This window comes from Podarcis cretensis (genome assembly GCF_951804945.1).
Source record: "Podarcis cretensis genome assembly, chromosome: 11".
NCBI classification, from domain to species: Eukaryota; Metazoa; Chordata; class Lepidosauria; order Squamata; family Lacertidae; genus Podarcis; species Podarcis cretensis.
In genome coordinates, this window is record NC_137180.1 from 41,624,678 (window position 1) to 41,650,836 (window position 26,159).

A 26,159-nucleotide genomic window follows, 5' to 3' on the forward strand; every position below is an offset into this window, starting at 1 on the left:
TTTTTTCCGCTGATGTGTTCCTGAAGAAAATGCTCTACCTAAGTGGCTATTTACCTTGGGATGAAAGTTCCCATTTAAATCTATAATTTCATAAGTTTAAACTGCTGCAAACTGTGCCACAATACACTGCTAGGCAATATACAAAGGGTACTTCCAGATGGATGTTTATTGTAGGGGTAGGTACTCCTCATCCATGCAATTACTTTGAAGCATCCACACAGCATCACTGACATCAAAATGTCAGTCCATTTTTATTTCCCCCACTTAATCTTGATTTACCCTTTCTGCTGGAAGCCTGATGTTAAAAATATTTTGCCAGTGAGCTGTTTGTGACACCAGAATGACACATTTGCAATAGCAAACCCATCTGGAATCACCCAACATCTGATGGATGATACATGATTCATTTGCACATTAATTCAAGAGGTGTGGATCAAGACATTTTGTGTAGATAGAACTCCTCAGATTTATAAGTCTCAAAACATGGCCTTGCATCTGTTAGCTGTACCAAAAGAGGTTCCCTCTCGAGTTCAGAGGCCACTTTAGTGGAGCTATCCAGCCTTGTCTTGCTTATGATCCCATTCTTTGAAGGTAATTGCTTCAGTTAGGCTATAATGCATATAAGCTGAAAAAGAAGTAGTGGATCATCCATCCCCTAATTGGTGCCCTCTGGATGTTTGAGCTGCAGCTCCCAATATCCCTGACCATTGACCATGTTGGGTGGTCATGTTTGTAGTCAGGGCTCCCCTCCCCCAGCCGGAACCTGTGGGTGCCATTGCCATTGTAAGAGAACAAGGGAGGCATTTGTGGTGAGTTCTGACACCTCTTTTTCTAGAAAAATAGCACTGGTTGTAGTTCAACAGCAGCTTCAGAGCACCAGGTTGGGGAAAGCTGACTGGAAAAGATGGCATCTCAAAGAGTTAGACATATTTATTCTCACTGATTTCAGTGTCCACAAGCTCACCGACTTCTGCCCTATTTTACAGTCTATTTATTTAAGGGAATTAAGATTTCAGTTCTTTTCTGTCAGCTTCTCTCCTTGGAGTTTGTTTGCATCAGTGTGCCTGATATTAAAAATGAATAAATACAGGGAAATGATGTCTGCCTGTAAAACAAAGCAAATTTTCATTACAGCTTTTTCTTTTCTTTTTTGAGCCAAACTAAATTTGGCTCTATCCACTTTGTTGAATAGGAAGCAAATCCTCCATCTCTCCTAACACGTTCAATCTCTGGTTCTCTTCCAGAAAACAATCCTTGCTATGTGGGAATGTTTCCTGTCGGTAGGCTTCGTTACATGGCAGGTGGAAGATCAGCTCCTATTCATTTGAATTATTAATCAGACCTAGGCAAGAAGTGTCACATTTTCTCGGAGGAGGTATATGAACTGCAATGGAATAGGAAAGGAATAGACACAGCTTGGCTCCAAAGGCAGCAGATGTCCCTTTTATGCCAGATTCAAGTACCAATTGCTTCAGAGCTCTTCGCTTTGGCCGGCCTCCCTGTGAACACTGATCCGCAGTGCCAATGTTTTCAGCAATAGGTGAGAGATCATGCCTTCAATCTGCTTGCATCGAAGGCTGGGCCAAAACCCATCTCCCCAAGTATCCTGAAAATATTCCCCTCCTGGGAAATTTGAGTCAAATTTTCTTCTGCTTTTTTGGGAACAAACAAAACAAACAAAAACAAAATTCTGTTGAAATTTCCAGAAGGCATTGCTACTTACCTTGCATGTTTAGCCCTTAGTTTGTGGCCTGACATTCCTGACACCTGAATGACAATTCCTTATTAAGACGACAGGTCGATGGTATGAAAAGCCACTGAGAGGTCAAGGGTAATTAACAGGGTTGGAATATAGAAGCCTTTCTGAAAATGCTTTTTTAAAAAGCGTTTTTAAAAATACATTGAATTTTCCATAAGGCTCACCATCACCATCTATATATACAGTATATACATTGTATATTGCACTTAAAATGTTTTATTTGCAGCTGTATAGCTGAGTCCAGGGTCACCTTTCCTCTTTCTTCCAACAGAGGCCATGATACAAGTCGACCAAAGCAGTTTCTGTGCCAAAACTGGGACTAAACCCCAATTGAAATGGATATAGAAACAAAATTTCCCCATAGAGTACCTTGATCTGGGTAACAGTAATATAGATTACACTTAAGTTAATACACTCATAATAATTTATTATAGAAGAAAGCAGAGAGCAGACACACTGAAACTTGCTTAGGATCTGGCAGTAAGCCACAATATATTGATCTTGAAATTTGCCATTTGAAGCTGTTTAAGAAAGGTGTGTGACCACACTCAGTGTGGTATAGAAAGGAGAGCATCTCTTGTTAGTGAGACTCCTTGGCAGACATGTCTTTCATGTACCCTTTGGCATGTGAGATGCATATTTTTAGGGCCCATCCTGTTCTTCTGATTTTAATTTGTTTCAAACTGTTTTTAGTGTTGTATTTTAAATTGTTGTGACCCACCCTGGGATCTTAGGGTGAAGGACTGGTAAATGATGCAGTTGCTGTATTCTAGGAGTAATGTGAATTGGGATCTTTTGGCAGAAGTGGTAGACTCTCGTGGCAGATTGATTCAGTGATTTACACTCACACAGGTCTTAAAAATGGGGTGGTGTTTATTGAACACACACAGAATCAAAATGCGCGCGCGCACACACACACACACACACACACACACGAGTGCTTTGGCTTGGAAGAATTGGCTAAATAATCCTAACCATGACTATACTAACATACACACAACACACATGCAAGAATCAAACACGCACACAAGGCATAAGGGTCTGAAATAATGGTGGAAATAACTTCAGGGTTCAATGCTAGGCAGTGTGGAGGTTTGGGGGGAAAGGTGTGTTCAGCACTGCTTGAAAAGGCAGACTCGGTACTATTATGTACTGCTGAAATGCACCTAGTGGAGTTAGGGCAGGACCAAAATACTTCTTGAAAATGTAGTGATGGCACAGATAGGAAGAGGGAGCAGGCTTGAAGGCTATAATTTGTAGGGTGAGGACCTACAAAAGACAAGGTAGAGAGAAAAAGTTACCTTTCCTAGCCCTGATGGGCAATAAAATTGGCATGCATTGGAACTCCTGGGTCAGAGAGAACAGCAAGGAAAGCGAGACAGAAGTAGCCCTGCCTTATTAAACTTTCTAAAGCACCATTTCAGCAAGCAAGGTTCCAGGGAGACAGCAGACTGGAGGCAGTGAAAGAAAACAGGGTATGACCCCAGATTCCATTATGAAGCTGAGGAATTTCAAGCAGTAGGCAGAACTGAGCAAACAGAACAATTTGATTGTAAAGCTTGGAGTTTATGTATCCTCCTAAACAAACGCTTCAAAGCAAGCTCCTAAACTGATTGGATGTAGGAAGGCAATAATCCCTGGGCAGTCTTGCCTTTTCTATACCTGCTATAGGCCTGCACTTAGTTTCTTTTCTGGAGACCAGTTGTGTTGGTCGCTCCTTAGTTGGCATAATTAAATTTAGACTCTTGTGCGATGGGCCCGTTTCCAGAGGGCTACCTGATTGTAATGTTGGCATGGTCAGATTTCATTGCCCAAGGACAAAACTTGTGACATCACCTCTGACGAGTTGGCCAATTTCCACCAGGCAAGCTGCCAGCACCTCCTTGCTTTTATTGCAAAGTAAACCATACTGAAGCCATTTGAAATCCTATAGTCAGTTCTGGAGTGGAGTAACTCCCATGTGCTTATAGCTAGCAGCCTGCCAACACTCTTCCCCTCCAGGCTCTCCTCCCCTCTCCTCACACACACAGAGCACCCATAGAAGCTAGTTTCTGGTGGTGCATTCGCATGGTGCTTTGGTATATGTGTGAATATGGGGATCACATGGGCTAAGATGGTCATGTGAGGTTTTTTCCCTACCCAGCTGAGTTTTTCATCAGAATGCATGTTGTTGTTCTTGTTGTTGTTTATTAAATTTATGTGTTACCAAATTATGCTAGCGTATGCTCAAGCAAAGGATTCTGCAAGAGAGGATGTCTGCAGATTTGTATCTCTTTCATGTAACTCACAACTACTTGTGTGTCCCATATTCTGCATCAAAATCTACATTTACCATAGCGTTGCTTCTGTTGGAGTGAAGCAAATCTCAATCTGTTCATTTTTTGGCAGAAGGCGGGGAGACATCCTGTGTATCAAACCACTCTTCAATAGCAATGATACAACTGATCATTAGTTTGCCTGTCATACCTAGTCTTAAGCTACGGTATATTGGGTTATACATTATAGAGAAAGCTGCATCAGCTTGACCATGATCCAGAGAGCTACTTTAGACACGGCCCAATTGCTTTTGCACATCCAGTGGACATTTGGCTCTTCCCTCTTAGGAAAGCAGACTCCCACATTATAACAGAAATTGCTTCTAAAACTACTCTTTCAAAAAGTGCTTTGACATACTTAGTTGGAAGGCCTGCTGTTCAGGAAACACAAGTCCAAATCCCTACTGGGTGTGTAGAGATAATTGTGTGGTTCTTCAGGGCTCTAATCATTGCCAAAAATAACATCATATTCAGTTTATAACAGCTCAGACTCTGCTTTGATCATTCAGTTTCTGAATGATTTCCATAATCATTCATTTATTTTTGTTCTTTTCTATTAAATAATCAATCTGCAAAAGACCACAGGTCCTCTGCTGCAACCTCTTAACCATAGTCATCTTGTCTTCAGTTTTACTTTTTAAAACCTTTCTTGACCACCTTTCCAAGAAGCCCAAGGGGACTTTCACAATGATTAAAATTAGAGCTGATCTGAAATTCCTCAGAAGAGATTTTTTTTCCCTGAGAATATTTTTGAGAATTTTTCTTCTCACCATTTCTGAAGAGAACCATTGTGCCAAATGTTCTCCAAATGTTCTCCACCATATCATTGAAACTGCTGTGATTTCCTTCAGAACAGTGGCTTCAGACTAGGCTTCAGAACAGTGGCCAGGCATAGGAATTTCATTTTGGCCCATCCTCCCATAAACTTTCCTCCTACTGATTCTCATCCTCAAAGAGCCAGACCCACCCCTCTGAAATTCAAGCTTAAATCTTCCACCAACAGAAGTTCCTGTCTGAAATTGCTTAAGCCTGGGACCTGCTGGTGAAGGACAGGTAGCAGCAACAACACCAACTACCCTTAAGATAGCACAGCTTGGCTTTCCATTTGCTGTAAGTCCCTAAATATACTGCCAGACTCTTTTCTGACTATGACTCTGGAGTAGGGATTGGGAAGAAATTTGATTCATTTAAATTTGATTTGAGGGAGAACTCTATCAAATTCACACTTTTCAGATCCTTTGCAAATTTGTGTATATTAGGAAATGTGTATATTGGGAATGCTGATGGGTTTCATGCCAGGGCATACTGCTCAGAAGAAGTGAGGAGTCAGAGAAGGCTCAGGCATGCCCTGGGATGCAACAGATAACCAGGAAAGGAGAGGAGAGGGCTGAGAGAATGTGAAACCTCCCAGTCCCTCCTGGGACTTTGCTTAGAGAACAGCTCCCTAGTAGGCTTCTGCTCAGCTTTGCTCCAGATCCAAGTTACTCTCACTTAAGCCCCAGCTTTAGCTCTACGTCTGATTTGTCCTATGCCAAAGAATGGAGAACTGATGATGGATGTACATGTTGCTTTAAGTGGTTAAAGCAACAGTAGAGCTGCTGCTGCTTCTTCTTCTTCTTCTTCTTCTTCTTCTTCTTCTTCTTCTTCTTCTTCTTCTTCTTCTTCTTCTTTTGATGCATATTGGCCTGTAATATAAGAGCTATAGTCTGAATCCAGGTCCTTCACCCTTGATTTTTTTAAAAAAATATATATATATCCTAACAAGGGTATTTTTAAAAATAAAAATAAAAACGGATGTTTTAAAAACCAAGCAATGCAATTAAAGTAATGTGCAGTTAGGCTCTAATAAAGTTCTGGGCAATCTTGGCTCTACAGCCACTGCTGCTGCTGCTAATCTTGGAAGTAAGAGGTGCCCTCTTCTTGATTCTCCTAGGTAGGGTTAGAGATGGAGAATTCCAATAAAAGAGAAGTGAGGGTGAAAATTGTCAATGTCACTTATTTGTCCTGGGTCCAGTACAGAAATGAATCTAGTGATTATCTATTGGCATTTGTTGTTGCTTTCAGTACTCTCCTCCTCCTCCTCCTCCTTCCTTCTTCTATCCAGTGAGTGAGTTTCAGTATCCAAACGATATGTGATTGATTACATTTCCTCCCACTCCATCCTATTTGCAATGCATTTCTTTTGCATTGAAATTAATGGGGTGGAATAACATAATAGCTGAATTGATCCGCTAATAATAAAGTAAAAAATAATTGATTCGATAAAAACAATTTAATTTAGAACTTGCAGTGGATCATATTCTCAATTTTTAAACTGATCAATTCTGGATCCACTCCTCAATCTAGATCAGTGCTTCATGCATCTAAAAGACTTCTGCAATGCTTGCAAACATGCACATTGAACTAACTGGTCCTGGCCTTCCGTCCATGGCAGCAAATTACCCGTCATATAATGTGAGATTGTTGGGGTGGAAAAATGAAGGCAAGTGTGATAACAGAGGAGAGCATTAAGTGCCTGGTGAGTTCTAAAAGGGAAAGATAGGAAATGTCACAAACCCATTGCCTTTTATGATTGCTAAACTGTCACATGTTCTGGTAAACTGCTTCAGGCTGGATTCCTGAAATGCACTCTATGTAGGGCTTGTCTTGACGTTGGTCTGGAAACAGCAGCTGGTGCAAAATGTGGCAGCTCAACTTTTCACTGGAGTAGGGTATCACCAACACAATTCCCTGTGGTTGAAAGAATTGCACTGATCGCCAATTAGGTATTGATCTAAGTTCAAGGTGCTAGTTTTGGTGTATGAAGCCCTATATGGCTTAGGACCAGGATACCTGAAAAATATTCTCAGCCTTTTAAGTTGAGATCTTTTCCACTCTGCAATTGGAATAATTTTAAAGATGCTTTAGGGACGTTTTTGGTCTGTTTTTAAAATTGATGTATAACTTGTTTGCCAATTCAAATAATAATAATGATAATGATAATGATGATAATGATGATGATGATGATGATGATGATAATAATAATAATAATAATAATAATAGTTAACCTGAGGTTTTATTTCACATAAACACACTAACTTAATTTGGCTGTATTTAATTTTAATCTTTTAAGAGAACTGTTATTTTGCCTGGTAGCTGAATAGCAATGGTTGCTGCTTAATAAGGCTAATAATTCTATATAATGAGGACACCTACAGATGGCTCAGTGGTGCCTGGGTCGTTAGTGTGCTTTCTTCATATGGCTAGGGTGTTCGCAAGGTCTGAGGCAGGGTGAGGGACCCAGAAGTGGAACAATGCCTTCCTACTGTGAGCTTCTGGCTGTTATTTTTGCTCTTATTGTGGAAGCTACACAATACTGGAAGTGTCTCTTAACAGCAGCAGGAGAAAGGGGATTGAAATACATTTCTGTCCCTGAATGGAGAATGCTGGTTCCTCTTCCTGTCGAATGCCTTTTCATCATGGGGAGGGGGTCTGTACAGTGTCCTCCCCACTAAACTGTAGATCTAGGAGTCCTACAAATTAACAAGAACAAAAGGCTCTCTACTGAGGCATTCCAATTAAGAGGTTTCTACTGTAGCCCCCATCTAGTTGAAACAACCAGTCCTTTCAACGCTTTGATGAAAAAGGTATGTCAAACATCATTTAATTAAGAGGAAGGCCCCATTAGCACATTTTTCATTACTGTGAGACATTGCTCCCTTTCAATCAATATGATACAGGGACAAGCAGAAGAAAGGAATCCCAGGGTGAGAGTCTTTGTCGGAGCAGGAATTACAAGTGGATTTAGCTGATATCCAGGAATAGGCCTGAGTCTGAAGAAGGAATGAGAATCTTCAGTGTGCAATGAAGTCCAGGACTGGAGTCCAAATTCAGAGAAGGCTTAGGGGTACTTGGAAGCTGCCGAAACCTGTGAAACTTCAGAAATGGGTTAGTGCTTAGTATAAGTAGCAGAAATAATAAATTTGTTTTGTTGGTAGCCACATGGGAAAGCCTCTAGGCAACATGCAATAAAGCATAAAATCATAAAAACATTCAACATGACATATAAAATGTACTGCATATGTACTTATGATGCTGTCAGGGGCTCAGGAGCAGAGGCACAGGGGAGTGAGGAAATGGAGAGCGAAGGGGAAGAATCGGAGGGCAGCGTAGGGGAGTATGACAGTGGCCCGAGAGATTCCATGAGCTTCTCCAGCGAATCAGAAGATTCCCAGAAGGGGGCGCCGATGGCCAGGGCAAGGGGGGTCCCAGGGGGGACGCACCTGAAGCAAGGGGCCAGCGGGGACTCCCAAAGCAGCAGCGAGAGATCAGGGCCAGTTCCCCCACCAGAGCGTAGTGGGGGGGAAGAGTCCCATGCATCAGGGCCAGCGTCTCCTCCGGCGGGGAGGGAGGATGAGTCAGGGCTGACCACGCCTCTGTTGGAGAGTGAGGGAACGGAGGGGAGGTCAGGCCCAGCTAGCCCCCCTGAAGGGGGAAGCAGTGACAGGAGCAGTGTAACGGTCAGGAGGAAGGTTGCCGGCTGGGCGCGGGCGCCAAGTTCAAATGTACAGGCGCGCGGCACAGCAGGAAACCCGGATTGGGAACCAGGTGCTAAAGCCCGCCGGAGGCAGGGGGAAGACTCAGGGGAGTCAGCGTCAGAAGAGTCTAGAAAGGGCAAGACCCCAGCAGACAGGCGGACCCAGAGGAGGAAAGAGCAGAGGAAGAGGTGGAGCAGGGCTAGAGTCTTAAACTGGTGCCTGGGGGGAGGAGATTCAGACGGAGCTTCAGCGGTCTAGAGTTGAGACGTAGAGCTGCGCGCCTCGGCTTTGGAATCGAAACTGAACTTCAATAAAGACTTTTGTATGTAATAAGTGAGCTGGGACCTAGGGCAGCTCTGACAGATGCGCATATAAAATGTTATACAGTGGTGCCTCGCAAGACGAAATTAATCCGTTCCGCGAGTCTCTTCGTCTAGCAGTTTTTTCGTCTTGCGAAGCAAGCCCATTGACGGCTTAGCGGATTAGCACTATTAGCAGCTTAGCGGCTTTTAGTGGCTTTTAGTGGCTTATCAGCTTAGCGGATCAGCTGATTAGCGGCTTAGAAAAAGGGGGGGGGAGGAAAAAAAACCCCGCAGGAACTCGCAAGACATTTTCGTCTTGCGAAGCAAGCCCATAGGGAAATTCGTTTTGTGAAGCGCCTCCAAAACGGAAAACCCTTTCGTCTAGCGGGTTTTCCGTCTTGCGAGGCGTTCGTCTTGCGGGGCACCACTGTAATAATTTAATAAATAACATACATTTGTGGGAGTGGGTTAATGATTTGTTTTTACTCTTGTTTTGTTGTGCAGTATATGTTCTCATTTTATATTTTTATGTTGTAACCCGCCCTGGGATCTTCGGATTAAGGGTGGTATATAAATTCAAGAAAGAATAGATGGGCTTAGCAGGGTGGTTCTCTCCCCCCTGGTTTTAATATGGGCTTGAACACAAACATGTTCCCAACTCCCCTGCATTGTACATTGGTCTGCAACTTGCTGTCTTCATATTTTCCTACACATAAAAAGAGCCCTGCTGGATCAAACCAAAGTGTCTTGTAGTCCAGCATTCTGTTTCCAGAGTGGCCAGTCTGGGAAGTCTCTGGGAGACCCACAAACTGGACATGAACACAATATCACTCATGTTTCTTAGTGAATTGCATTCAGAGGTACATTGCCTCTGAAACTGGAGCTAATAGACTAGTAGCGACAGCCTTATCCTTGGTGAATATGCCTAATCCCCCTTTAGAGCCGTCCCAATGGCATTTTGGAAACTTCTTTGCATAGCAAATGTGGCTTACTTTCCAGACTTTGTGTAGTGGCTTTTGCTTCTTCCACTGTGGATCTACTGTCTCCATGCACTTGTCAGTCAAATTTCCCTAGTAGCATCCGTACATTGTTTAAGGGGTCTTCAGGCAGTATTTATTGCATGTGGTGTGAGTGACATGCAAAAGGGAACCCAAAACAATGGTCCATTACTTCTATCTTCTTCAGTTACATTTGTAATAAAAGCATCCTTTTTAAGATGCCTAAATGGCCTTGGTCCTTTATACCTGAAGGAGTGTTTCCACCCCCATCTTTCAGCCCAGACACTGAAATCCAGCGCCGAGGGCCTTCTGGCGGTTCCCTCATTGCGAGAAGTGAGGTTACAGGGAACCAGACAGAGGGTCTTATCGGTAGTGGCGCCTGCCCTATGAAATGCCCTCCCATCAGATGTGAAGGAAATAAGCAGCTATCTTATCTTTAAAAGACATCTGAAGCCAGCTCTATTTAGGGAAGTTTTTAATATTTAATACTGTATTGTTTTTAACACTCGATTGGGAGCTGCCCAGAGTGACTGGGGAAACTCAGCCAGATGGGCGGGATATAAATAAATAAATAAATAAATAAATAAATAAATAAATAAATATTATTAATTGCCACTAAAATCCATAAGACTTTTGTAAAAGATTGTTACATGGTTATGCACAATGAGGACAGCCAGAGCTGCCTCAGTCATTGGGGGTGGGGTGAGGCTGCCACCTCTGGCAACAGAAGCCTCCAATGTGTCGTCCCCATGAGTACGCCGCTGCCTCCACGGGAGAAGTGGCACTGGCAACAGTGCCAACGTTGAGCGAGATGATGCTGATTTCTTGCAAGGTTATCGGTGAAATCACACGAGATATTGTGACATGTGTGAGATCCCACATGATATTGGGGAGATCTCATTGGAAATGGACACCATCTCACCCAGAATTGCTGCAGAGGTGGCAGGGTGGGTGGTGCAGGCAGCAGCGGCAGCGGCAGGGTAGCGTGGCTCTTCCCATTTTGCTTCAAGCAGTGAAATGGAGACAGCTGATGGGGCAGTGATGGAATGCACCCACCACAAGCAACCTGCATGGATGAAGCACTCCTCTCAAGGGCTGTCATAGAAGATGGAGCACACTTATTTTCCTTTCCTCCAAAAGACAGGACTAGAAGCTGCTTGTGGAATTTTCAGAGAAGCAGGTTTCAGCTCAGCATTGGGAGAAACATCCTAACTGGTAAGAGCTATTTGAAATCCAGCCTCCCACCCAGTCCAATGTTTTGACAAACGATGCCTAGACATTCATTGTAGGTGGCAGAGGGGGGAGGATCCATTTTGATTCCCCCCCCCAAAATGCAGGTCTCAAAATATGTGAAAGAAATTTGCAGTCCTTATTTTCACTCTAATTTCTTAGTATGCGAACACATTTTGAGTATAATATACTCTTTGTCAGAGACAATAGCCATGTCTTATCTCCTGAATGAAGAGTTTCTTTTTGAGGGGAGAGCACAGGGGAGGGAACAGGTCCTCTTTCGGGAACAAGGCGTGACTATTGTTTTTGACAAAGGGTATATCACACTCAGAGCTCATTAGGAGTATTTAGAAACTGGAGTGCAGATGAAGCACCATCTATATCCAGGGAGCTTGTCTGAGATTGATACTGCTGCCCTCCTTTCCCCCCATGGTGTACGACCGCTTTTTAGGGTCAGTGGGAAGCTAAACGGTGTTTCCGTGCGCTGCTCTGGTTTCACCAGAAGCGGCTTAGTCATGCTGGCCACATGACCCGGAAGCTGTCTGCGGACAAATGCCAGCTCCCTCGGCCAATAAAGCGAGATGGGCACTGCAACCCCATAGTTGTCCACCACTGGACCTAACGGTCAGGGGTCCCTTTACCTAGAGATGTGTGGGAACTTGGTGTTGGAATTCCTGAGTTGAAGCACCACGGTGCAGGTGACAAAGGATTAAACCCTGGTCTCCCCACATTGCAGTTGTGATGTAAACTGCGCCATGGTGAGGCCTTAGTCGACACGCCTCTTCCTAAAGAAAAAATTCTGAAAAGGAAGTATGTCAGAAGCTCCAAACACTGAGCATCCATAACTCATCCCATTTGAATCTTGTTCAAGTAGTACCTCTAGCTTGGAGGTAAATTTGGAAAATCACGTACAGAGAGAGGCACATCTACACTGACAAATAGTGAGAAAAGAAACGGCATTGTCATGCTTCATTGAGAAGAAAGGGGCGTTTCAGAAGAACATTCAACTCCTTTCTACCTAGGTCTTTTACAGTCATACGCATGTTTTATGCAATCTCATGCATGTCTACTCAGAAGAAAGCTCCACTGAGTTAATGTGTACCAGAAGTGTTGCCAACATGGTGCCTATGGGCACAGTGATGCCCTTGAGATCTTCCCCTGGTGAGGGTGGTTACCTTTTTCTTCCCTGAAAAGTACATAAGTGTGGTAGAAGAATGAGCGACACTTTCCCCTATTTCCTCTTTCGCTTCTATGTGCTTTCTTATGGATTGGATTCTACTAGAGCCAACTTTTGCCCGGATTCCTTGGTAAAGCATGCACACTTTCCCCACTTCTTGTCTCTCAGGGGCTGGCTGAACTGGGGTTGAGGAGCGAACAGAGAACTGGCCTTCGTGGCATTCACTCTGAAGCCCAAATGTGCTCACAGGTGCAAAAAGGCTGGTATCCCCTTCCTTGCGTCTCTTCACTTGGCCTTTTCTATCATGGGTCATCAGCCTGTGAACTATGATAGTTCAGAAATAGTTCAGAGAGACTTTGTTTGCCATCAGTGGGTGGTTGGTTTCACTTGTGCTGGCCCACCCCCAGCCTGAGGAACCTTCAGAAGGGAGGTGCTGCCATGGACATTATGTGTATGTTTATTTTAATGAGATGAATAGAGTGAAAGATTATGAGTCATGGGGGTGTGGAGAGTGTGTGTGTGAACTGAGCAGGGCTTAGTTTACTTTTTTGGTTGCTATTTTGTTAATGTTGAAATTGTTTTATAGATTATAAATGCTGTGTTGATTTGTTAATTATATAATATGACTTTGGCTTTAGTTGTGATGTTTAGCTTATTTTTTAGTCGTTGCTTTGTTAAGAGTGTTTCATGGATTGTACTTGTTTCACTGATGACAGATAGCTCAGTTGGTAGAGCATGAGGCTCTTGATCTCAGGTTGTGGGTTTGAGCCCCACGTTGGGTGAAAGATTCCTGTATTGTGGGGGGGTTGGACTAGTTGGCCCTTCTAACTCTAGGAGTCTATGATTCTAATTATTCTGTGTGATTTATGCTGTATTTGTGATGTTCTATTATGTTCTATCATGTTATTATAATTCATTGTTTGTAAGCCGCTTTGGGATTCATTTAAATGAAGAGCGGAATAGAAATAAAATCAGTCAATCAAAACCAAATGGCATGTCAGCAAGCAGGGACCTGCCTGCAGTATTCATGGTGATAGGCAGTAAAGAGGTGCCTTGCATTTTCTAGTAGTGGTAGTGGTTAAGCCATTGCAAGGAGTGTAACATTTTATAATGTTGTGCTTTGATTTGTTTATTGTAACTGCTACTTTATGAATGGGCATATTAATATCCTATTACCTGCCTAAAGCCTTTGGGCATGGATAGAGTGAAAAATCTAAATTAATAAATCTGTGTATTCATATGGCAAACTAACCAGCCAATATGAAAATGAGATTTCCTGCATAGTTTATTTCCTCCTTTCTTAATCGTCTGCCAAGATTCTTTCCGTTCTTGAATATGAGATATAACAGGACAGTAAAAAAAAATAAAAAATGCTTTAATTCAATTTGTTGATTATAGTGAATGAGTGATAAGATATTTGATCAGATAATACTTTCCTAAGTGCTGTGGTCTTTTGATTGCTTTCTGTTTCGTATAGTTCAGTCATAAAGTCAGATAAATTAGAGATGGGGGTGTGGGAAAACCTTATCCTTTATCCAGTTAATTCTTTTTATGGTACTGGAAATTGAGACAGAGCACTTGAAATCTTTTCTCGCTCTATATCTCCCAGCCAATGCATTTTCAACCATTTCTTTTGGGAGAAACATCCGTATTTTCAAGGAACCTAAAGACAGACCAGATGCTTCTTGATAACTACCTACATTTTTCCTCATACTGTTTCTTCCGTGTACACTTTTCTTTTGGCTCAGTGTTTTAGTATCTTGGTTAATGAATATTTATACATGGTCACTGTCAAACTCATGTAGTTTCTTAATCCATTAGCTATATTCAAGGCAGGCCCAAGATACTTCTCTTCTTCCAGTGAAGGTTGAGTAGGTGTTTCCCCCTATTCTACATACAGAAGCTGATCCAACTGCCGGTTGACTGTTACTCTGAAACTAGTGATGGGACATCATCCTCTACTGTGCCCAAGGGCACCAGACTAGTTTAAGAGTGCACAGGGCCTGCCTCTTGGCTTCTGCTGCCTGAAGTGGCTGCTTCACTCTGCTTAATGGTAGGACCAACCCTAGCTACATTTAGGGACTTATCAAATTAATCATAGGGAACCATGCAACGGGAACACAGGAAACTACCTATAATGAGTCAGGCCACGGCCCATCTAGCTAGTATTGTCTCCTAGTGTGGGTGATTCGACCCACCTCACCACCTGAGGCAAAGCGGGAATTGCTACCTCCTGGCCTGCTGAGCTGCATGCACCCCATTTCTGCTATCACCACTGCTCCCTGGCTCTTACCAAACTCAGGGGGAGCCGGGGAGCTGATCGGCTCCCACCACCAGGGGTGTGGAAGACAAGTAGCAAAGCCACATGCTGAAACACCTCCCTCTTAGTCCCAACCAGCATGGCAAGTGGTCAGGGGTGATGGGAGATTGGCAAGATCAACATCTCGGAAGACCACAGGTTCCCTATCCCTGATCTACAACCACTGATAGTGACTCCCCAGGGTTTCCAGCAGGGCATCATGATGATGCTCTTTGCCCCAGTTATCCCAGGCAACATGGGTGTTTTCATTTTATTTGCTATATGCAAACCATTGAACTTGTTTATATGTAGACCTTTCACTGTAATAAATAGGGGAATCCTTGCCCTTAAAGTGGAAACATTTGGGTAAGCATTGGAGCTCATAGCTACTACTGAACAAGGGCTTTTGAAGTCATTGGGTGCCCACCATGGATCTATGGCTATCTTTTCCCAGCCTCATAGCTGACTAAGTATAGTAGAGGTTTGTTTTTGCAATTCTTTGGGCCATTAACATAATAATCTAGTGAGTTTACTAGCAAACATGTTATTTTATGTTTGATTTTCCTGCATGCCTCAAATGACGTTTTCTTTTCCAAAAATAAATCTTACTCATGTTTATATAGCTTCTTTGTATTTTTCCCTTTGGTTAGAGCTGCTGCAGTCACAAAAAGCCTTCACCTGCTTCGAAGTACATTTATTTTCATTTTAATAAAAAGGAGAAGTAATCGGCAGAGTTGTAAAGGCTCCAGAATTAAAAATTTAAAAAGTGGAGGACAGTCAGTTGTTACTACTCATTGCTTTGGAGTCTCAGGAACCCCTATCTGTCTGGTTGTAAACAAAAGGATTATCCAGAGTTTGATGCCTTTGTGAAATCTGATAATCTGACTGCTGATGGTACCCAAATACCATCCTAGAAGAGGCCTTGCCTGTGACAAATGTATAGGTCACCCAGAGCAGTCTGTGGGGCATAAACAGATTTTGCTTCTAATATTTCCTTTCAAGATACTGAGGAAATTTTTAGATTCAAAGCCTGTAGCCAGATCCCACAGATGCCATTAAGCAGGAACTATAACTGATTCAATCACTGTTGCTAAAAGCTATCTCAGAGAGTAATTCTGAATCCAAAGGAATCTTGTGGTAGGGGCAGGTTCTCCTTTTAAATGACTGTATTGAAAATGGTTTCATAATTAAAAAGACAGAAAATTATTTTAAGATTTATTGTGTCAGATATATGGATCTAGTCCATGTTGAAAGTAGGCTTGAGTTACAACTGATGTGAGAAAGAAAATATTTATTTAAAACTTTGTAATGTTTTTCTAGGGTTCCAGACCTTGTAAGAGTTGCTTTTCTAAAAGGCCCAACCAGTGTCTTTAAGGTGTTCACTTTTGATGAGCAGGAAAAGATGGCTTGATTGATGTGCATTTGGTCCACTTACCTACTTTAAATCCTACCTTTAAATTTTTAATTTGCTTCTAGTAGTTCCTTTATTTTTCATATTATGGAAGCATGTATTCTGTGTGGGGCTGCCTCTCATATTTGGTAGACCAGCAGGGCAGTTTTCCTTGCATTTTCCACAACCTGGACATCTAGGGCATATGGGAAACCTGTGCCCCTCCAAGGATGGGGAAGAATTACATTTGGTCTTCATCTTTATGTGAATTGACTTAATTCTCATTTCCAGCACTACTACACGTATTGAAAATCCTTCAGATTTCACACTCCTTAGAATTTTATGAGACCGTTATTGGATCGTAGAACATACACATTACAAATACAATTCAGAAGGTGTACATTTAAATAAATTATATATTTTTAGATTCTGAATTTTTGTACTGATCAGTTCATCCTTACTCCATATATTGCTGGGCCCCATCTTCCACTATCTCTGAGCATTTACTATGCTACTGGGGAAGATGATAGTTGGAGTCCACCAGCAACATCTAAAAGGCTCCAGGTTTCCTAAACTAGGAAGATAGCCCTTGACTCAGATCTGCATTGCACACCAAACACTCTCTCTTACATGCTGTTCAAATGGTAACTCACAAAACTGCCTTTCATGTTAAATTGCCAGGTTTATCCCAGCTACTTAATCTTAATCCCACGCTCAGTAAACAAACCAACATGGTGGGTTCATTTTATTCCCAACACATTTCCCTTCACTACCAGGTTACTAATTACCATCAGCACCTGAATGCAATAAGCAGGCAACTTATCAATTCAAACCATGAGGATTGTGTAGAGACAATTAAGGTAGCCAGGTGACATAGAGTTTATTTCCTAGAGTTCCTATAAATGATGACAGATACATAAACACCAAGTCCTTCTATTTTCTGGTTTAATTACAGTATATTTATTATTTCTGTATATTGCTCCTCACATTTAAGCCCATGTAGACCTATTAAAAAGCATTTCCAGGAAAATATTGCAGGGACCTTTCAGAGTACCATACGTATAAAATGCAAGGAAATGATGGGGTTGTCTAGGAACTACATTAGACCATTAGTGCATAATGCCGTAATATGTTTTAATGAGCACTTGAGTAAATGCATAAGCATTAGCATGGAAGTTCTGTTAGAAGCAATAGCAATAATTATGAAGTTTCCATTTTAAATTCAGAATAATTGCATTTAGGGATGTCCAATAAAAGTATTTGCTGTAATGTAGTTCAGAGAAAATAAACATGGTACAACAGAAAGGGAAGAATCTCACTGATGTGAGTATCTGGATTCTCACAGACTTCAAATCACATTGGAACTCTGTATGTCTGTTCAGCAAGAGCTGTATGCTCAGTACAGAACAATTATGATAGCAAGGAATAATACAATTGTAGAGTTGGAAGGGACCCCAAGGGAAATATATGTTGACATTTAACATGTACTGTTACATGATTTATGTAACTTATAAAGCACTTTACCAAAGTTGTTGAATTGGTCTTCTAAAACTTCACAAAAAGATTTGGGAGAAAATTTGTTTTTGTATGATGGTGGGAACCTTCCTTTTTTAGCCACAAAATAGCACCCAAATCTACACACATGCACACATCCAAACACATTCTGATCTCAAGAAGAATGATTCCAACAAAGCCAATTATAATTATTTGACTATTGTATCCAGCCAGTTAGGAATCATGTAGCCAAGCAGCATGGTGATTCAGCATGTATCCTAGCCAGACTTGGCTGTATGAAACAACACACAACAAAAGCTATATAAGAGTGAGGGCAATGCTACCTGCTCTCAGTTTGACTGAGAGAACACATTCATCCCATATAGCTCCTCCCTGAACATGTTTTGTAGCAGGTAAGTTTTCCATTAGAACATCCCATCACCATTTTGACTAAGCCCTAATTTTATATATCGGGAAGGGGGTGTGGCTCAGTGGTAGAACATCTGCTTTGCATGCAGAAGGTCCCAGGTTCAATCCCTGGCATCTCCAGATCTCCAGGTAAGGCTGGGAGACAATCCTGTCTGAAACCCTGGAGAGCCACTGCTGGTCAGCATAGACAATGCTGAGTTATATTGACCACTGGTCTGATTTGATGTAAGGCAGCGTCCTATGTTCCATTAAGGCTGTAATTCTAACCCCATGTACTTATTATTTATTAGATTTGTCAGTTGCTTTATCTTGCCTAGGGCAACCCAAAGCAGCTTACAAACAAACAGACAATTAACCCCACATAGATACAGTCAAACCAAGGGGAGAGAGAAATACATTAAAAACACCCTGCCCTCTTCTAAAAGGCCACAGATAGTTAAAGCCCAAAGGCCTGGATATAGAGGAGAGTTTTTGCCTGGCACCTAAAGATGTATGTAGTGAAGGCGCCAGGTGAACCTCCCTAGGAAGAGCATTTCACAAACAGGGAGCCATTGCAGAAAAGGCCTGCTCTCATGTTGCCACCCTCTAGACCTCTCATGGACTTCTCTGTTGGCTTTTAACTTCACCAGTCTTCATTATCTCCTTTCCCCCCCACTCTGCAACAGCCCAGCTATGGCTGCAAGCCTACACACATAAGGTGAGAGGAACGAAATGGGACTTGCTATTTGGTTAAAGATACAAAAGGGCTGGACCACATCCTTTTCTTTACAAAACGTGTGTGTTGTGTCTCAACAGCCAGAAACGCAGTGGGGTCCTCTACAACAGAACCTTTCCAAGTCGAGAAATAGAGGGTATGAGCATTTTAAAGTCTTGCGACTAAGCCCCATTGAATTCAATAGGACTTACTTCTAACTAAACATTGTTAGGAATGTGCTGCAGAACAGACATAAACACTTTAATTAGCATGTAAAAGGATAGACTGGCGCTGGAAGGAACAAGATGAAAAATTCATCATTCCAAATCTGTGTTGGGGACCACGAGAAAATAACTCCTTCAAATAAAACTGGGACTTATATAGGATTAGGCAAGTCACTCTACAACATTATGTGTAGCAGGCACAGGTAAAGAGTTGCCCTACAGGTATTTTTGGACTCCAGCTCTCAACATGAACTTCCAAGTTCAGCAACATCTGAAGTTGCCCATCCCTGATGCATAGAGTGTGGAGGAATGGGAGGAAGGACGTCAGTAATAGAGAGTTCTACTAGTATTAGAAATGTCAGCAGAACTTCAGCTTTCATGATTTTTGTCTATTGCCTTTCAAAGACAGATTTGAAAGTGTAAATTAATCCAAAGACAATTTCACATCCTGACTACAATTAAGAAGGACAGCCATCTGGGGCTCTAATTATTCATCAAGGAAACTTAGACACCCCCTTCCCCTCAGCTATTTTTATGACCCCTTAGACAGTGTGCTATTCAAAACGTTTTGGGAGGAGCAAATCTTTTGTGTGTCTTCTGACAACTGCTATTTTTGTCATCATCCCATTCTTTTTTGCAATGAACAGTTTGATCCGTGTGTTGCTTACACACACACACACACACACACACACACACACACACACCTCTGCCTGCCCCTTCACTGCCTTTTTGTCCTTGAGACACAATATGCAAATCATTTTTCTCTTGCTTTGAAAGCTATCACAACTCCAGCTTTGCTCCAGTGGGCGGTACCGATGAGATTCGAATAATTTGTCTGATGAATGAGATCCACAATTATTTTTGCTTGACACATCTAACATTTTCAGCTGAGAACACTGATGCTATGCAGAAAACAAACACATGAACAGTTTCAAATCCAGATTACCATTTAAAAAAAAAAGTCTGGAGAATCCATCTTCTGTGAACACTACTGTAGTTGTATTAGGCAGAGTCAACACAACTTATGAACAGGGTTGGCTCCAGGTTTGAGTGGGGTCCTGATAGTGCATTCTGGTGCCCCCCCATAAGTGTGTCCACCCACAGCTGTGGTCTTTTTCACAGCTGAGATTGGGTTGCCACCAACCATTTCAACTTTCCCACAGTTTCTCAGACTTGGCTACTGCCAGCAGATGAAATGGAGGATAGGAACAGGCCAAAGTGATTGCCTGCAGTAATGAATGCAGCTGTCCAAGGTGCCAAGTGAGGATGCCGCCCTCTTTATGATTCTCTAAGCCAAATGTAGTCTTACTACCCAGGAATGGGGGAGGGATGTGTTCATCTGGCAAGCTAATGTGAACCTACCAAATTTTATTTCCTGGAACAATGAGCAAACTGAAACATAGCCAGCCTTTGATACTCAGTGCAGTTCTTCAGCCAAAAAATGGCACAAAATCACATATGTTAAGGGAAATTGCATACACAGAAAATATATCCATGGAGATAACATATAGAAGTGTGTTTTGTTAGAAATGTGCATAACATGTATGAATTTTCGTCTGGATTTTTTTTAAAAAAAACACAAATTGATGCAGAAAGGGGGCAACTTGAACTTAAGATTGCAAAAATCACAGTCAGTCATCTTTATTATCAGCCATGTACTATGGCCTTCCAGGCACTTGACATCTGCTCTTACAGTCGTGGGCAGGCACAAAACATGAATTTTCCAAACTCTGCTGAGCCACCATAAAATAATATGAGCTTTCTGGATCAGGCCAGTAGCCCATCTAGTCCAGAATCCTATTCTCACAGTGGCCAACCAGATGCCTGTGCAAACCTGCAAGCTGGACATGAATACAACAGTACTCTCCACACCTGTGACTCCCAGCAAGTGGTATTCAGAGGCATGATGCCTCTAACAGTGGAGGTGGAACATAGCAATCATGGCCAGTAGCCATGTGATAGGCTTGTCCTCCACAAATTTGTCTATAAGATATATAGAATCAAGGAATTGTGGAGCTGGAAGGTTCACCAAGGTCATCTAGTCCAGGCATAGGCAAACTCCGGCCCTCCAGATTTTGGGACTACAGTTCCCATCATCCCTAGCTAACAGGACCAGTGGTCAGGGATGATGGGAATTGTAGTCCCAAACATCTAGAGGGCCGTAGTTTGCCTATGCCTGATCTAGTTCATCCCCCTGCAATGCAGGACTCACTGCTTATAGGGACATATGAAGACATAGAGACACAAAGATATTGGCTGCATTCTGCTTAATGGATTGCAAGTTGTGTAGGCCTGTAAAATGATCAGGGCACGTAAACAAAACTGGTATTGTTGTAGAAAGCATTTGTTTTCCCCTTTGATTCTTTTTTCTTTTCTTACATAAGAAGCATTGTAAGTAGGTTTGAAAGCGCCTCTGAGTTTACAAGTGCACTTTGATTTGCAGCACGGAAAAAGGAGGCAGCTGGTTAGAAAAATAAGATACAGCCCATTAGGTGTAAGAAGATAGCCATGCATCTTTTGCGTGTTATTTGTATAATATCTCTGCTACATACATTATGGAAATGTGAAATCTGCAAAGGCTGCATGGCTCACATAGCATATGAATTCACTTGCATTGCGTACGGGATTGCACAGGGCTTCTGATCTAGACCAGGATGCAGATTTTGCCTTTCCCTGGAATAATATTGAACGGCTTTTGGTGGAACTAGCTGAATTGGGTCTATTTTAAGGCATTGCATATTACTTTCTCTGTCAGCTGTTCTCTGTGGAGATATTTTAATATAACTTGGGTTGATCCTGTAGTTTTCTTTTATCAGATCCTCTGTGTCTCTCCAATCTGAAGTGATCCTTCTCAACTGGGAATGTATTGATTAAAGAATTATTATTAAAGAATGTGAAGGATTTCAGAAAGCACATACATGTTGTACAGTTTGAAACTGAGACACATCTGGTTAACACAAATTTGTGCCTAAGAAAAAGCTGTAATATGTGTAGGGTTTTTAATGTGAAAAAGTGATCTATCACACTTCTGTATAAAAGAACCGTGGGAGAAGAGGGACCTAGGGCTGAGACTGCATTTGGGGGAAGAGCTTTGCCTCTTCTTTCCAATGTTGTTTTCCTGATGAAAGATCCCATTACTTTCCTTTCCCAAAGCTGCTGTTTTCCATATTGGGGAAAATGTATGGATACACATAAGTTTTCTCTAATGGGGCAAGTAAAAGCTTTTGGGAACAGGGTAATTTGCAGCACAAGCCCAATGTATTTACTCAGAAGTAAATCCCATTGTGATCAGTGAGAATTACTCCCTGGTAAATGTGCATAGGATTGCAGCCTAAATCAGAAAAAAATGTCATGGGGAAAAGGTTAGCTCTCTTTAAATCACATGTTTTGATTTTATCACTAAGCAACTGACTAGAGGAAAAGCGAATGGGGTTTCAATAGCACATTTACTTGGGAGAAAGTCCCATTAAAGTCAGTGAGTTTTATTTCCAAGCATGCATGCGTAGGATTGGTCTGTAAATTGTGTAATCATGTAGGACATTCAGAGACTCTTCAGTGTTAATTTTTCTCTCCCTACCACTGTATATGACTTCAGAAAGCATGTTGAAGTTGACAAATTAATGTTAGCCTTATCTTACATTGTCCCTTCGTTTGAAATGGACGATAAATGCTTTATTTAAATTTATGCTGCAGTATTTGTCTGCTTTGGTAACACTGTCCTCTCTCTCTTACGACATGTGGTTTTCAAATGTATCTGCATCTTTTATTCTTAATCAGGCCTCCATGATTTAAAAGCCTTGCTTTCTTCTGTTTATTCATTCATGTTTCCAGTGTATTTCTGTAGCAATTATCTGCTGAATTATTTTTCCACTTTCAGAAGAAGGATGCTGCTGCCGTAAACCAGATACTGTGTGAAAACTGTGCAACTGCAAAATACAGAGCTGGTTTGTCTGAAGTTTTCAATAAATATAGCATAGACTTTAGAGAGCTCATTATATAAAGACTGGCTAAGATTTAGATCCCACATTACCAGAGCAGTGTGGCTGCCACTTTCCTGGAGCTGTGTCCCATTGTACTCCCACTCAGGTAACACAGGAATAGAAGAACAATATGGAAGGGCAGGGCATTGGAGGAATTACATCAGCATTAGAAACAATTTAGTTCTTCCCATATGATCCTATCCCTCTGATGTAGTTCCTCCAATCTGATGCTACCAGAGAGGTGTAGGAAGCAACCATAAGAAAACATCAACCACACTTTGTGGTTTAGTAGGAACTAGGCCTTAGTCAATGCCATTCAAGAACTCATTCAATTCCTTAGCAAAATGAGGTCCATTGAAAGTGTATTGGAAAATTCAAGGACGTTGATCCAGTGGCGTAGCGTGGGGGGTGCAGGGGGGGCCAGCCGCACCGGGTGCAACATCTGGGGGGGGGTGCTCACACTCGAGTGCTAAAATCCATGGGTTAGGGGCGCAAATTACTTGCCTTGCCCCGGGTGCTGACAACCCATGCTACGCCACTGCATTGATCTAGGCTGAAAGTCTGTCCAAACTTAGCTGAGAGTAAGCCTCATTGAACACAGCAAGATTTACTTTTTAGTAAAGCTGCATAGGATTGCACTGGTACTGACTGCATCTGTTGGCTCAGGGAGTGGGTGGCCCTGCCATGGGTGTTCCCACCTGATAACTGCTCCTCCCATTCCGCCTGCCCACCTTTTGTCATAGCCTCTGTTAATTTTAGTTAGCCTTTCCTGCACCTTTTCCATTCCTACAATACTCTTTTTGAGATGGAGGGGGGATACTGTGCACAGTATTCAAAATGTGGCTGCACAATAGGTTTGTAGAAAGGCATTGCAATACTGGAAGCTGAATTTTCAGTACTATTCCCCAGTGTGGGTTTTGTCTCTTTCTCAGTTGCCATATACTAGGCTGGTGTTTTCATTGAACCATCAGCCTCAACATCTCTTTCCTGGGTTAATCCACGAGCTCAGATTTCATCAATGTATATGTGAACTTTGAATTCTCTGCCGTTGTGTGATTACTTTGCATTTATTTACCCTGAGCCATGTTCCACTTCTTGTTGCCCATCCACCACTTGGAGTGGCACTCCAAGTCTGCCTGAGTTTTCCATTTCTAGAATAACTGGGTATTATCCATAAATTTGGTTACCATGATGGTCATCACTAACTCTGGATCACTTATGAACAAGTTAAACAGCACTGAATACTATGTAAAGTCTCAGGGGGACCCCATGGCTTACTTCCCTCTATTTCAAGAATTTTTCATTGATTCCTATTCTCTGCTTCCTCTTGTTTAATCAATTACTTGTGCCTTCTGATTCCATGTGTTAAGTTTCTCAGGAACCCTTGCTGATGGCGGTTGGGAAGCTCTACCCTGTGGTCCAAAGTTGGCCCATCACATGTCCTACTTTGGCCCACGAGGCCATTTCCTCCAACCATGGCTACTCTACACCTGGTATCAGGTGAGGGGCAGATAGGGATGCATGTAGATTGGCTGCACAACTGAGCATCCCATGAAGAGCTTGATCATGTATACCAAGGTTTCCCAAACTTGGGTCTCTAGCTATTTTTGGACTACAACTCCCATCATCCCTAACTAGCAGGACCAGTGATCAGGAGACCCAAGTTTGGGAAACCCTGGTGTAGACAATCCCTGTAGATGAGTAGAGTTGAAGTAACTGCTCATCTTCTGTTGGGCAGTCAGTTCAACCCTGCTGGAATGGCTGTGATCCAAGTATTTACTTGTGTTTTATCTTGTATTTTATTCTCTGAACCACCCTGAGATCTTTTGATGAAGGGCAGTATATACATTTAATTAATTAATTTAATAATAATAATAATAATAATAATAATAATAATAATAAAGCAACCTGGTGTACCAGGCCAAAAATACTTCCCATCTCTTGTTTACCAAATTACCCCATCCACATACTTGATGACACTTTAAAGGAACTCCAAAAGGCTGGTGAGGCAGGACTTCCTTTTCCAGAAGTCATGCTGTGTCTTCCTCAGAAAACTTGTTCTTCTATATGCTTAATAATTCTATCTGTAATAATGCTGTTCACCACTTTATTCAGATGCTAAGCGGTTGCCCTATATTTTTCTTGATCCTTCTGCATGCAGTTAAAAAAACCAGAAACTGGCATTGTATTGGCTAATTTCCAGTTGTCTAGGAAAAAGGCCAAGTTTAGGGACAAGTTGCATATTTTCATTGGGAAGATCAGGAATTTTATATTTGAGTTATTTAACAAAGCTTGGGTGGGTGCCATCTGGACCAGTGACTTCCTAATTTTTAATTCATTTGCAAAGCTCTAAGACTTCATATCTTGTTATGTCTCTTGAAAAACATGCATGAAGCCCCAGATGCAGGGTATGAAGATTTTAGCATTTTCTGGGCACAGAACCAAAACATTAGGGTAGCATTCCAGCTGTGTGCAAAGCATGGGGTCACTTGACTGGAGCACATTTGTGAAAAATAAAGATGGCAGGCTCACCTCAGTAACCCTCTAATAGTGAAGTGCCCGTCTATTTGAAAGTGAAATAGATCCACTTTCAAATATGGTAGTACTTTCTACATGCTGGGGCTAATGGAAGTGGTGGTCCAAAACATCATTGGTGAAGACTACCCTAGGCTGGTCTAGATGAGTCTTTGGTCAGGTTCAGCAAAACTCTTCTTCTGTGCAATATCTATTTGCCTTGGTTTATGTGGATGTAATCATTGCATGAACTGGTTTAATCATCTGTCTGAATGCCTTCCTGAGCCGGAGACACAAATTCACATTTAGGGTCAAATCTATTATTTGGACAGATTCAAGTTTATGAGAGGTTTTTTGTTTTTTGTTTAGGTTTGTTTGTTTTTAGAGACAGACAAGAAAAACAGGGCATTTCAGACGCTTTTGTGTTGATCTTGTTCCTATCCCTCATAATAACCTGGGATCTAGATGCTCTCATCGCAGGTAATCTGAAACACAGAGAAGAGTATTCACAGCTGCTGCTCCCTAAAGGAGACCTCTCTCGCCTAGTACTATGAGTTTATTTTAGAATAGTAGCATTTTACTGCTTAAAATAAAATCCACTTTGATTAGCCGGGTCTGTTTTTAAACAGTGGAATCATTTTTTTTATTTATTTTTGTCACGCACAGAGAATCAGCTGCTCAAAGGCATTTCCCCCGGCATTCACAAACTCCTGAAACTGGTGGTTCATAATAATGGAAGAACTTGACCTATCCTTTATTCGTAACGGAAGACGCAGAACGCGTTATAATTAAAGCTCCGCGGTGTTAATTCGCAGCCAGGAGTACTTAGAGAAAGGC

General features: G+C 41.9%; 1 protein-coding gene across 2 annotated transcripts in view; it reads left to right on the forward strand.

Annotated features, from left to right (window-relative positions):
• PDE4D (phosphodiesterase 4D) overlaps positions 1 to 26,159 on the forward strand; it is a 645,912-nt gene that overhangs the window by 186,486 nt on the left and 433,267 nt on the right. The window lies entirely within an intron of this gene.